Consider the following 12,902-nt stretch of genomic DNA (forward strand, 5'->3'; position numbering starts at 1 on the left):
TGCTTCAGCTCTTTGGTGAACATATCTCATCTAGTCTCAGGACTACTTCAGTTCTTTTGTGAGTCAGGCCTATAGCCAGTTCAGTACAGTGAAAGTCTCTTAGATTATTTTTGTATTTTGAACATTTTGCTCTTTTTTTCCCTCACCCCTGGCTAATATTTGGATTAGAGTAAGTAAATTCCTTTCAGCTCCCATTATGATGCCTGACAGATAAGATTAAGACCATGCAGAGTACCTTTGAGCTTTAGGTTTTAACAAGACTGGAAGCAGCAGGTTAGAGTTGCTGAGTTTTTCCTGCATTCCTGCAGTCGTATCCAAATGCTGCTCTCCCTGCCAGAGTATCATAGCAAGAGAGGAAAGAAAATGTTATTAATTCATAGTCATTTTTCAGAATCTTTATATTTAATAGTATTATTTTGTTCTTCCAGTAACCTCTTTAATAATTGACATTATTCTCTCATTTAAAGATTGATTTATATTAATAAATATTCCTCTGGAATAGTTTATTTTATAAGTGTAGAATTATGGGAGGTAGTCAAAATGAACATTCTCTTTAAAAAAAATAAGTGCATTTTCCATTTTTTTATTGATATTGTGAAGGAAACCATTATTTTATGATCATTCTGTACTACCACTTCTAAATATTGTTCAAAACCATTTTATTTCTTTCAGTCAGGGTGAGCATACAATTTGAAAGATGGCAGAATCACTTGTTTGATAATAGAACTAGAGTATGTGAGAATCTCTCACATTTATGTCTTAGAAGAACATAGCAGTCACTACAAGAACACTGTCAAGCTGCCCAAATTTCAAATTCAACGTGTTATAGAAAGTTTATATTGTAAGAAATGGCCTTCCAATCCAAGTATTTCTTTTCTGAAGTGACTGGTGAAGCAATACATAATGCAGAAAAATAACTCCCTATAATGGCTTCTTTTTGGTATGTGCCCCAGACACAAATTTGTGTGACCTGATACCTTCAAGCACATTTGTTAGCACCTTAATTATGAGTAAAACCTTTGCTAAATTGAATAGCTTTGTTTAAAAAAAGTTGTTGTTCTTTCTGTAGAAAAAGAATCTTTTTAGTCCTACTTTGAAATAGTTAATGGTAGAATCATAAAATTTTAGAACATTGAATCTCACTGTTCTAAACCTCATAATTTGTATTTGGCTTGTGGTATCTTTGGGGATGTTCCATCATGGGCTCCTCTCAGGGCTCCTCCGCCCACTATCTCAAAGTATATGTTGTAATTTCTCCATGTACATCATCTTAGTACTTTGGTTATTTACTTAGTACTTAGAAGGAATGTGGTGGGGCATGGAAAAAGTATTTGATTGGCTACCAGAAGACCTGGATTCTAGTGGTCATTTGTGTTATTTGGAAAAGCCACTTTATCTCTCCTGGCCTGAATTTCCATATCTATAAAATCTAAGTCCCTTCCAAGCTCTGCCATACTGTGTATTGAAGGTATCCATGACATCATGTAGTCTAGACACTACTCCTCCTAATGCCTTTCTTTTTAGAGGATAGAAACTGGACTTTTTGACCCATTTTATTCTGCATCTTCTGCTCTGCCTGGTTTCAGTTCTACCAAAAAGATATCCATTGTCCCCTTTCCCCCCATTTCCCCTTTTCTGCCTCCTTTTGTATGTTGTTTCCCTCCCTACGAATTACTTACTCCACTGTACTGATCTACTTAAAATAAAGGCCTAAATTGAGTTTTGGATAGATGTCTCACTTTTGGAAATTGTTCTAATCGATTCAGGTGACTACTGGGGAATTACCTTTTGTTTTTATTCTCACTCCATGTGATGACTTTTAATTAAATCATCTACAAATGACTTTTTTATGGTAGCATTTTGATATGATTTGTTCACATTGTTCTTGTATCTCTACTTGCAGAAGTGAGCTTTAGTGAAAACATTTATTCTCACAGACTAGTTGCCATTTGAAGTCCTTGGTAATCATCCATATCAGGTTAAAGCAGAGTGAGAAAAGAGGAGATAGAGAAAAAAGAAATGACATCCCAAATCCAAATTATGCTAACTTTGTGTTTGAAAATGACAATCTCTTATTTCTAAAGAAGCTGGATGACTAGTTAGCGCCCGCACCCCCCCCCCCCCCCCGGCCAGGCAATTTAAACTTCAGGTTAATGTTGAGCACCAGCTCACCAAAGAACTCACTGACATTAAAGGGATCATCTCCAGGGCAAGGTGAAAGATTCTTGCTAAATTTCTCCAGGGTAGTAAGGGCTAAATGGACTTTCAATCAGCATAGAAATGCCAAGCCCTTCCTGTCTCTGTCATTCTTAATGAAACCTTTACCATGGAATAAGCAGTAAAAACTGCATTCTCTGTCTTGTTTGTTTTGATTGTCACGTGAATTTATTAGAGAAAGGATGAGAATTTCCTCTTATTCAGCTTTTAGGATCCCAGGGAACATAAAAGAGTCTTATGTCTTCTCCCAACATTTATGAACTTTGCTTTTGAATTCTTGGTAGATGCCCTATGGAGGGGAAGTGTTAAGATGCCATTGGGAATAACAATGACTTGAGTTTATGTAATACACTCCATCTAAGGAAGAAAAAAACACACTTCACACTTCTTACTTATTAACACAAACTTCCTGCTGAATTATATAGTTATGTAAAGGAAAGAATTTCTTGTGAATTTTTTCCCCATCTCCATGAGAAAATGACTCCACAAAGATAGAAAATTATTGGCTGAGGTCACATAGATTGTGAATGAGTTAAGACATGACTTCAGATTCTTTTAAAGTAGAATATTATCATTTCACTAAAATATGTTAACATTCTTCTTTGGCATGGAACATTAAGATAAGAAAAAATATAATTCAATACAGTGCTTGTACTTAGCACAAAGGGAAACCAAAGTTTGCCATTTACTAATTTGGGGGTTATGTTGCTCATTGTAGACTGGACCAGATAATTCTAACATTCTGTATCCCCCACCCACTTTGGATTATGGACAATTCAATCTGTCAATCAACTTAAAATACTTCACAGAATCTCTATATCTATACTTGACTTGACTATATATCTATCCTTTGTAGACATAATGATAAGCCATCAATTTGATTTCAAAATAATAAGTAGCATATAAGAAGTGACATATTAGATTTTAATCCACTATGCAGGGTGTCCCAAAAGTCTTAGTGTAGTTTTAAACTTTTAAGCTTTACTAGCTTAAAATTGCGCTAAGACTTTTGGGACACCTACATTCCTTGTTTCAGCACTTAGCACAGTGCCTAGTACATAGTGGGCGTTTAATAAATGTTTATTGATTGAGTTCTTATCTAGCAAAGAGCTGTTAATCTGTTAGTTAATCTGTTGGTGGTGTCCAACTCTGTGACACCATTTGGGGTTTTCTTGGCAGAGATATTGGAGTAGTTTGCCATTTCCTTCTCCAGCTCATTTTACAGAGGAGGAAACTGAGGCAGACAGGGTTAACTGACTTGCCCAGAGTCATACAGCTAGTCAGTGTCTGAGTCTGGGTTAGAACTCAGGTCTTCCTGACTCCGGGCCCAGAGCTCTATCCACAGGGCCACCTAGCTGCAAGGCCATAAATAATACTAAGGGGAAGTATGGGGATATCTTACCTGCTCTTGCTCCTCTGCCTTTGCTCATATGGTCCTAGGGTAATAGATTTAGAACTAGAAAGGACCTTAGAGGTACAGTCTCCTTATTTTACACATTAGGTAACTAAGGCATAGAGAGGTTAAGTGATTTATACAACTAGAAAGTATCTGAATTGATATTTGAACCAGGTCTTCCTGAGTTCAAGTCTAGTGTTCTATCCACTACACCATGCTATCTCTAATGCTTGCAATGTATGTACCATTCCCTACCCCCACACACAACTGCTTCACATCCTTTACACCCATCCCCTCCTGCCTCCTCAAGACCACATCATTTATCAAGCCTTCTCTGAAACCCTACGCCTGCAAGCAAGCTTTGCCTCCTCAAATCTTGTATTACGTTGCATTTTCTTTTCTCCCCTACTAGACTGTAAGTTTCTTGAGGGCAGGGTCCATGTATGATCAGCACCTAGGACAGTACCTTACTTGGAGTAGACTTATCATAAATGTTAATTCCAAGGATCATAGATCTACAACTGCAAAGGACCTTTCATTTTACACTTGAGGAAGCTGAGGCCTCAGAAGGTTTTAGGGATTTGATCAGTTTCACAGAGATAGTAAGGGGCGGTGCTGGGATTCCAACCAAGGTCTTCCTGAATGAATTATTGCAAAGAATACATATGTCATTAATAAGAAATGACCAGCTTCAGTTAGAAATGCTGAACTACATACATGTATAAATAAACCTTACCAAGATATCAATAAGTAACCACATTTGTTAGATGTTATTTTTAATGAAATTCAATATTGATGAAAGGAACTAATTTTAAAAGAAATAAGTGATGTTTTCCTATTAGCAAGTAAAATGAGGCAGGAAGAACCATTTATGAGGCTTGCAAATATCTTTATGCATAGTTGCCTTTTGTTAGAACATATTAATTAAATGAGTTTATTGACCTAATAGTTTTCAGGCTAATAATAATATGGTTTCTGATCACTAAGAGCTAATTTGTAGAAATAACAAATAGATGATTCTTTGTAGCGTGGAGTGTCCAGGCTACAAAATATATCATTGTTAAATAAGGGCTTCTATTATTGGATAGAAATAATTTTAATATGAAGAAGCATTGCTTCTATAAACTCACATAATAGTTTCTAGACAACTTACCTTCTAAGCTTACCTTCTAAGTTAAAAAATGGCCAAAAATGGGGAAATGGATTGCCTTCATGTAGTTGTGTTTTATACTGAAGTTACCAGATACCTATTAGAATAGGGGCTCCTTGAGGGCAGGGGCTATTTCCCCCTATCTTTGTATAGTCAGAACTTAGCACAGTGCCTGGCATATAGTAGGCACTTAATAAATGCTTGTTGACTGACTGAAGTAAACCTAAATCCCAACCAGATGGACAAAGTTGAAAATCCAGTTGATTTTTAGACAATATTGAATAATTTTAGTAGCAAGGTGTTTTCTTTCATCAATCTAGAATTGATTAGGCTTTCCCCTTTTATCCAGAAGCTGACTGCTGGCCAGATCTGAACCAAGAGCATTTATAAGAGATTTACAATTTTATATTCAGTTGACCTCTTGTGAAGTTTTCCCTCAGATTGTAATATGAAATACATCTGTATCACATTCAGAATGGGAAAATATCAATAGCTATGAAATGTTTCATGGACTTCATTTTGAAAAATGAGTTTGCTGGACTTGAAGTAAATAGAAAATCTCTTTTGAGTGACCACCATGCAATATCTCCATCTTTGTAAGCTGAGCCACTAGAGGGCAAATGAAATATTTAAGCAGGATTGGGTCTGGAGAGGAGTAGATAGTACTTAAGAACAGAAGCATACCTCAGCCTATGCAATAGATGAGGTTCCTGAAAAGTTCCTTGTAAATTGATTCCTTTTAAGGCGACCTATATTTTAACTGCACTACAAGAGCTTACTATTTAAAGGAACTGGGAATGAATACTTTTGGAAAAGTGAAGAATCCTTTTGGACTATAAATGGCTATCTTCGATTTCCTTGTTTTACAGGTAGGGTTATCTTATATCAGAGTTTCTTAAAATGAGCTTCACCAAGATATTATTGCTGTTAAAATAATGCCATGTCCTATAAGAATGTGTCTCATTGCAGATGTTAACCAGCTAACTCCCCTGTGCCCTGGAATTCCCATCATAGTGTTTTGATGCAGCTTGAATTGCCTCTTCCTAGTGAATACACTTGACCTAAACCATTTTTTTCAAACTCTTAACTTGAGCCTGGTTCATGTTTCACTCTAGCCAGTGCTCTTCATCAAACCAATGACTTGGTCACTTTTTCATGGTGATTTACCGATGCTTCTGCAGACCATCACCACCCATCTAGGAAAAGGATTGTAGGAAGAAAACACTGACAGGAGAATGGGGAAAAGGCTTTAGGTAAGAGGTTATATCCGTGCAAGCTTTGAATAAAGGAGGTAGAGGTCATGATTGTTAAATCATGTGTCATTTTTGCACAATGATATCTAATGATCTCTTGGAACTTTGCTGTCTCTCTGTTGCAGATCTATCTATCCAGTCCAATCCATCATACACTCAGTAGCTGTTGTCAGGCACAAGCCATGTTTTCCAATTGGAGGCACAACCTGACACAGGTAATTTAGTCTTCAGGCTGTAAAAGTCCCAACTAAAAAGAGAGGCTGACATTTTCATTTTGACCTTTATTGTTCTCTTCAGGTCAAACAAAATTAAGCCAATTTTAACATTCATTCATTCATTAGAGGCATTTTGGGATAGGGATGGGGGCAGGATCTGTGAAAGGTAAGTGTAGAGCGGGTTCCGAGTAATATTAAACGACCCTCCTGGCTTTTAGCAAAATAGGGAGTTTCCAGAAGAGGAAGCTCATTCTACAAAAGTAGGTTGTCACCTTCTTTTGAACATACAATCTTAGACAGTAGGTTAGAGCATTGGAAGGTTAAATGATTTGCCCAAGGTCAGTAATATGTCAAAGGTAGAACTTGAACTCAGGTTCCTAGCTCTGAGGCCAGATCTTATCCAAGACATGATGACATGCCTAAGAAAAGGCATTTTAACCCTTTAAAAATTAACAAAAATGTACACATTTGAGTTACTGGACCTTCAAATTTTAAAAAATTCTTTAAGGTCAGAGAACTGTGGAATTTTAAAATTTCTTAAAGATTCTTAGTTCCCTCTAAAATCACTGGCTCACACAGAGAAGGAATACATAAAGTACTATATTGTCCTCCTTCTACTTAGCGCTTTTTTCTCTGAATGAGGTTGTGTTATATGGTTGTTCAAACTTGTCAATTTCTCTCCAACATCCACTTCCACTAACCATGACGTATCTGGGAGTATTATACCAGTGCCTATGAAAAGAGTTATTTTTAAGGTGAAGGTAATTCAGACAATAACTTTACTTGTCAGGGTAAATTGGGTTTTAAAGAGTCTGACTCTGACTGTCCTTTGTCTAGGACAGTCTAATGTTCTGATTGTAGCCATGATCAAATTTTTACTAAAAAAAAAAAGACTTGGGTTTTTGGTCAGGCCTCTGATGGGGGGGGCGGGGAAGAGAGTTGTTAGGAATTTTTATTTGGTTGACAAAAGATATCCACTAGGTGAAATCTGATTGCTAAGGGGCAATTTATTCCAGTTGGAGGTGTTCTGTTTGGGGAATTAAACCTATGAGTCACTACAAATATTTTCTGTGTTTTAGTTTTTTTCTGTGAGTCACTTGAAATATTTGACACATTTTGTTTCCTTCTGTGAAATTTCAGAATACATTTTAAATGTAACAATAAGAAATGCTAAAATAAACAAAGGTGAATTTTTTGGAAATTAAAATGTTACATAACTATTTTTTCTAAACCTAATTTAGGTTATTGTGATTGTGAAATGAAATGCCTACCTAATCACCTAAGGTGATTAGAAATGCATGTTTTTTAGATTTTCTCAAACTCTGTGGCAACAAGAATGGTGAGAAACACCTGGGCACCTAATTCACTGGTTTCCTAGGGAGAGGAAATGGCTTTTCTGATTCTGATATCCTCCAAAGTGGAACATCTCTGATCTGCTCTGGAATTTGTAGCTTTTTTTGCTGTTCTGTCCCACCCTACAGTGTTTTGGGCTGGCTGGGTGGGAGTGGAGAACAAGCTGAAGATAAACCCAGGGGCTTGAGGACATAGTGGCATAGTGGCATATCTTCTCAAAGGCTCTTGGGGCAGCAAAAAGACCATTCATTACCAATGGGAAGGTCAGAGTAGAGCAAGTTCCAAGTCACATTAAATGACCCTCCTGGCTACAGGTGAAATGAATTTTTAAATGTTGTTTCTTTCTTGCAGCTTGAAATGGGAAGGATTTTATCCAGTTCAGCTAAAGAAATATATTTTTTTAAATGACTGCTAGGTGCAGGGTGCTGTGCTAGGTACTGTGGGAAATTGATCTCAAAAGGATACAATCTAGATGTGGGACAGTACATACATAACTATATAATACAGTAAGCAGTATACACAGCAGATTATCATGAATGCGTAAGAGAAGTACAAGCTAAGTACTATTGCTTGCTTATTTATTCTAAAATTGATAAACATATGCCTTATTACAGATGTCTTGTTTGCCTTCAAATTTTCCCCCTGCTCCTTAACTCTCATCTATTCAAAATAATAAAAGATCAGAATTCATTTTTTTTAATGATATGGGTGTGGGGGGAGGGAGTACGACCAAAATGTATAGCAGACATGATAATATAAAATGCTTTTTTATTTTTCATCTTTTATTTCTGCCACGCATTTCAAAACTAACGAGTTCATTGCTAACGAGGCACCAGTTTTTTGTGTTTCTTATAAACATTGTTGAATCTTGAATATCCATAGGTGTAGAACGTGTCATTGTTTCCTACCCTGTTGTGGATGTATATTCCTGTAGATTGCATCATTTTAAAGCTGTCATAGGAATAACTTATACCCATAGCATTTTAAGTTTTATGATGCAGCATGTAGGCATATATTATTTTATTGGATCCTTACAACTATGTTAGGTAAATATTATAATATCATTCTAATTTTACAGATTAGAAAATTGAGGCTTAGAGTAGTAGAATGACTTACCTGTGGACACAAAGATACAAAATAATAGATCCAGTATTTGAACCCAGGTTTTCTGACCAAATCCAATGCTCTCTCCAGAGACATGGAAATGCTTCCATCATCTTAATTTATTATTTTACTCAATGGCTATGCATGTGTATTCACACATAGATGGTTGTGTATATTGTACAAGCCTACAGTATGTATATATATATATATATATATATATATATATATATATATATATATATATATATATATATATATAGGAAAGGCAGAGTACCATATTAAATAGAATGTCTGCCTTGGAATTGGGAAATCCCAGGTTCAAATTTTACTTTGGCCATATACTACACTTGTGACCGTAAGTAAGTCACTGAAATCCTCAATACTACCAAGCAATTTTTTAAGGCTACAAATTACAGAGGAATTACCAATTGGAACTGGTAGAAGGAATTTCCACTTAAGGGAATTCCCCACATTGATGTTATTGTAAGTCTGCCTATAGACTATGTGACTGTGGCTGAGATATTTTCATCAAATGGTGATCCCTAGTATAGGGATAAGCCATTCCATCTTTTTTTTTTTTCACATTTTATTAATTAATTTATTTTTAGTTTTTAACATTCACTTTCACAAGATTGAGTTCCAAATTTTCTTCTCATCTCATCCCTCCCCCCACCTCAAGATGGTGTGCATTCTGAATGCCCCTTCCCCTAATCTGCCCTCCCTGCTATCTCCCCCCCACTTCTCTTAACCCCTTCCCCTTCTATTTTCCTGTAGGGCAGGATAGATTTATATAACCCTGTTGCCTGTCTATCTTATTTCCCTGTTGCATGTGAAAACAATTTTTAACATTTGTTTTTAAAACTTTGGGTTCCAAATTTTCTCCCTCCCTCCCTCCCCACCTACCCTCATTGAGAAGGCAAGCAACTCGATACAGGTTATACATGTATAGTCATGCAAAACACTTCCATGATAGTCATGTTGTGAAAAACTAAGTATATTTCTCTTAATCTTATCCCACCCCCTATTTATTCTATCCTCTCTTTTGACCCTCCTTAGAAGTGTTTGCTTCTGATTACCCCCTCCCCTAATCTGCCCTCCCCTCTATCATCACCCTGCTCTCTTGTCCCCTTCCCCCCCTATTTTCCTGTAGGGTAAGATAGAATTACATAACCAATTGAGTATGTATGTTATTCCTTCCTTAACCCAAATCTGAAGAGAATAAGATTCACTCATTCCCTCTCACCTTCTCTTGTTTCCCCTCCACTGTAAAAGCCTTTTCTTGTCTGTTTTATGAGATAATTTATCCCATTCTGCCTCTCCTTTTCTCCTTCTCTCAGTATAATCCTCTTCACTCCTTAATTTTATTCTCCAGATATCACCCCTTCATCTTCAACTCACCCTGTACCCTCTATTTATCTATTTGTGTGTGTGTGTGTATATATACTCACACATACATACATATATGTATATATATACACATACATACATATATATATATGTATATATAATTATAATTTTTTCCCTCCAACTACTCTAATACTGACAAATGTCTCATGAGTTACAAATACCATCTTTCCATGCAGGAATATAAACAGTTCAGCCTTAATAAGTCCCTTATGGTTTCTCTTTCCTGTTTACGTCTTCATGTTTCTCTTGAGTCTAGTATTTGAAAGTCAAATTTTCTATTCAGCTCTGATCTTTTCATCAACAATGACTGAAAATCCTCTGTTTCACTGAATGTCCATTTTTTCCCCTGAAGGATTATACTCAGTTTTGCTGGGTAGGTGATTCTTGGTTGTAATCCTATGTCCTTTGCCCTCTGGAATATTCTATCACAAGCCCTCTGGTACCTTAATGTAGAAGCTGCAAAATCTTGTGTTATCCTGATTGTATTTCCACAATACTTGAATTGGTTCTTTCTGGCTGCTTGCAATATTTTCTCCTTGACTTGGGAACTCTGGAATTTGGCTATAATATTCCTAGGAGTTTTCCTTTGGCAATCTCTTTCAGGATGTGATCAGTGGATTCTTTGAATTTCTATTTTGCCTTCTGGTTCTAAAATATCAGAGCAATTTTCCTTGATAATTTTTTGCAAGATGATGTCTAAGCTCTTTTTTTGATCATGGCTTTCAGATAGTCCAATAACTTTTAAATTCTCTCTCCTGAATCTATTTTCCAGGTCAGTTGTTTTTCCAGTAAGGTATTTCACATTGTTTTTTATTTTTCCATTCTTTTGCTTTTGTTTTACAATGTCTTGATTTCTCATAAAGTCACTAGCTTCCAATTGCTCCATTCTAATTTTTAATGAAATATTTTCTTCAGTGAACTTTTGGACTTCCTTTTCTATTTGGTCAATTCTGCTTTTTGAGGCATTCTCCTCATTGGTTTTTTGGACCTCTTTTGCCATTTGATTTAGGCTATTTTTTTTTAGGCAATTGGGGTTAAATGACTTGCCCAGGGTCACACAGCTAGTAAGTGTCAAATGTTTGATCTGAGGCCAGATTTGAATGCAGGTCCTCCTGACTTCAGGGCTGGTGCTCTATCCACTGCACCACCTAGCTGCCCCAGTTTAGGCTATTTTTTAAGTTGTTATTTTCTTCAGTATTTTTTTGGGTCACCTTTAGCAAGGTGTTGACTTGTTTTTCATGATTTTCTTGCATCACTCTCATTTCTCTTCCCAGTTTTTCCTCTGCTTCTCTTATTTGCTTCTCAAAATCCTTTTTAAACAAGAATCTCATGGCTTGGGACCAATTCTTATTTTTCTCGGAGGCTTTCAATGTAGGAGCTTTGACTTTGTTGTCTTCTTCTGGTTGTATGTTTTGATCTTCTTTGTCACCAAAGAAAGATTCTCTGGTCTGACTTTTCTGCACAGTTTGCTCATAATCCCAGCCAATTACTTGAGTTATAAACTCTTTGTTAAGGTAGGGGTCTGCTTCCAGTGTGGAGAATGTACTGTCCCAAGCTTTGGGAGTTTTGTGCAGCTGTTTTCAGAGATACTTCTAGGGACCTGTAAATTTGCAGTTCTTTCAAGGTGGTGTGATCAAGGGTGAGGTGTTTACTCCTTTCCTGGCCTGTTCTCTGGTCTATAAATGACCAAAAGAACTTTTTTTTTAAAGGCAATTGGGGGTAAGTGACTTGCCCAGGGTCACACAGCTAGTAAGTGTCAAGTCTTTGGTCTGAGGCCAGATTTGAACTCAGGTCCTCCTGACTTCAGGGCCAGTGCTATATCTACTGTGCCACCTAGTTGCCCCACAAGCACTCTTTTCTGCCTTGGAACTGTGAAAAGGATTCTCTCTCCACTGCCACTACAAGCTCCACCACGCCAGTGCTCCTCCTTGCCCCAGGACCACCCCCTAGAATTGTGACCCAGATCCAAGAACAGGCAAAGCAAGAAAATCCTGCCTCAGCACCAGCAAAGAGATCCCTGCAATCCCCCACGATCAGCTCATTGACCATCTGTCTCTGGCCTGAGAACTCTGGAAGCAGCCACCACCCAGGGGCTGCACTGGGACTGTGGCTTGGCCCGAGCTCCTCTGTCACCAAGGTAAGACAGACCTTTCCTACTGACCTTCTAAGTTGTCTTTGGTGTTTATGGGTTGAGAAGTCTGGAAACCGCCACAGCTCCCCTTGATTCAATCCCATGAGGTCTGCTCCAGGTTTGCTGAGGCTTAGCATTTGCCTGCATAGCCTGCGTGGCCCATGCTGAACTGCATTCCTTTCCCAGCCTGGCATGATAGACCTTTTCAGTCAACCATTCAGGTTGTCTTGGGCTGGAAATTTATTTCACTCTGTCTTTTTGTGGGTTCTGCTGCTTTAGAATTTGTTTAGAGCCATTTTTAACGGGTATTTGGAGGGGTTTGGGGAAGAGCTCAAGTAAGTCACTGCTTTTACTCCACCATCTTGGCTCCATCCCCCGAAAAGACCAGCCATTTCATCTTTAGTTAGCTTAATGAGACCTGCTGGAACTTGTACCTCAGTGGCCTTCAAGGGCCCAAAGTTGCCACCACACCATGATGAGGGATTAGTAGAGGACTTTACTGAAAGACATGTGCATCACATATACACATATAATGTGTCTTGTTTTTATTCTATCAAGCCACCATCTGGATCTCGGTGTTTTTGTTTGTTTTTTACTCTCAGCACTCTCCTTTTCTTACTGCTACATTATTTGCCCTTATTATAAAGAAAGGCAAAGGGACACTATTAGAATATGA

This window comes from Phascolarctos cinereus, unplaced genomic scaffold (genome assembly GCF_003287225.1).
Source record: "Phascolarctos cinereus isolate Bilbo 61053 unplaced genomic scaffold, phaCin_HiC Scaffold_1;HRSCAF=81, whole genome shotgun sequence".
Classification (NCBI taxonomy): domain Eukaryota; kingdom Metazoa; phylum Chordata; class Mammalia; order Diprotodontia; family Phascolarctidae; genus Phascolarctos; species Phascolarctos cinereus.